Genomic DNA, 2,557 nt, shown 5'->3' on the forward strand with positions numbered 1-2,557 from the left:
CACCTTCACCCAGCTACAGAGTCAAAGGTCGGGGTCGTGGGTTCGAATCCCATCTGGGGCATCCAATCTGTCAAGGTTTGGAATAAAGACTCTTCGTAGTTAATAGTCTCTTTAGAAAATACAGTCATGGTGTTTAATAAACAATAACAAAACGCTCAATTAAACGGTTTTAACTTTTTCTTTTAAGAGATTAATAATCAGCCAATTACAACAGTTTCAATTTTTGCTTTGAAGGGATTAGCCAGTTGTTCAATACAAACGTACACAGTGGATACAATCACTGATGAATCTCTGTTTTTTTTTAAAAAGAAATAAATTCCATATTGATGTTATTATTGAGTCGGCATATTAAATGAAAAAATAACAAGTAGTAACCCCTTATTGAAATTAGCGTATGTCCAGTTACTCCCTCCCATTATAAAATGTGGTTAAGATATTTAACAATCCAAAAATGAGAATAAACTCTGCATACTTACCACCTGGTAAAAACAAACAAATTCCAGGTGGAAGAAAATATGAAGGAAGAAAAACAGAAAAATAGAGGATATAAAATATGAAATGGAACGGCAAAACGTGTTATCATCAAGGGCTTCTAAAGCTTCATTTTTTTGGACTGACATTTTTTATCAGCAATCATAGTACTACCTGCGAATATGGTAACCTTCATATTGCATATAAAGTAACATAAACAGAATAAGGTGTTTGTGCATATTATAAAGATTTTCTAAGGAGAACAAAGGTGGCTGCATTTTCTAGTTTAAGCATAATTGCTCCACGGGATAAACAAACTATCTGAATAATAACAATTCAAAGAGAAATGTCTGAAGGTTTGGAATAAGGACTTTTCGTGGTTAATAGTCTCCTTTAAAAATGCAGTCGTGGTGTTTAATAACCAGCCATTTCAACAGTTTGAACTTTTGCTTTCAAGGTTTTAAGCCAGTTATTCAATAGAAGCTTACAAAGTGGATACAATTACTGGTGACTCCTTTTTATCAAACAGAATAACTTCTATATTGGTGTAATTATTGAGCCGGCCAAGTAAGGGAAAAAAATAAGCAATAGTAACCCTTTACTGCAATTGGTGTATGTCCAATTACTCCTTCTCATTACGCAATGTGGTTACGATATTTAACAATCCAAAATGCGAATAAATTCCGCATACTTACGAGCTAGTCAAAACCATCAATTCCAAGTGGAAGAAAATATGAAGAGAGAAAAACAAAAATATGAAGGATAAGAAATATAAAATGTAACGCCATAAATGTTATCATCAAGGGCTTTTAAAGCTTTAATTCACTAGACTAATATTTTTTTATCAGCAATCATAGTACAATGTACAAATGTGGTAACCTTAACTTGATGTTACATATAAGGTAACCTCCACCGAATAAGGTGTTTGTGCAGATTATAAGGTTTTCCAAGGACAACAAACGTGGCTGCATTTTCTAGTTTAAGCATAATTGCTCCACAGGATAAACAAACTATCTTACTGATCAAAAAAAAAAGAGAAAGGTGTCAAAGTTTGGAATAATGACTTTTCATGGTGAATAGTCTCGTTATAAAATGCAGTCGTGATGCCTAATAATCAGCCCATTTCAACATTTGCAACTTTTGCTTTAAAGGTTTTAAACCATTATTCAATAGAAGCTTACAAAGTGGATACAATCACTGGTGACTCCCTTTTTATCAAACAGAATAACTTCTATATTGGTGAAATTATTGAGTCGGCCAAGTAAGGGAAAAAAATAAGCAACAGTAACCCTTTATTGCAATTGGTGTATGTGCAATTACTCCCTCTTACTATGCAATATGGTTACGATATTTAACAATCCCAAAATAAGAATAAATTCTGCATACTTACCACCTGGTAAAAACCATCAATTCCATGTGGATGAAAATATGAAGAGAGAGAAAAAACATAAAGGATAAGAAATATGAAATGGAACGGCGAAAAGTGTTATCATCAAGTGCTTACCAAGCTTCAATTCACTGGACTGACATTTTTTATGAGCAATCATAGTACAATGTACAAATATGGTAACCTTGATGTTACATATAAGGTAACCTCCACCGAATAAGGTGTTTGTGCAGAATATAAATATTTTCCAAGGAGAACAAACGTGGCTGCATTTTCAAGTTTAAGCATAATTGCTCCACAGGATAAGCAAACTATCTTAATAATGACAATTCAAAGAGAAATGTCTGAAGGTTTGGAATAAGGACTTTTCATGGTTAATAGTCTCGTTATAAAATGCAGTCGTGGTGCCTAAGAATCAGCCCATTTTAACAGTTGCAACTTTTGCTTTAAATGTTTTAAACCAGTTATTCAATAGAAGTTTACACAGTGTATAAAATCACTGGTGACTCCCCTTTTATCAAAAAGAATAACTTGTATTTTGGTATTATTATTATTGAGTCGGCCAAGTAAGGGAAAAAAAAAGCAGTAGTAATCCTTTATCGAAATTGGTGTATGTCCAATTACTCCTTCTCATTATGCAATGTGGTTACGATATTTAACAATCCAAAAATGCGAATAAATTCCGCATACTTACGAGCT

The sequence above is a fragment of the Montipora capricornis genome, chromosome 7 (assembly GCF_036669925.1).
Source record: "Montipora capricornis isolate CH-2021 chromosome 7, ASM3666992v2, whole genome shotgun sequence".
NCBI classification, from domain to species: Eukaryota; Metazoa; Cnidaria; class Anthozoa; order Scleractinia; family Acroporidae; genus Montipora; species Montipora capricornis.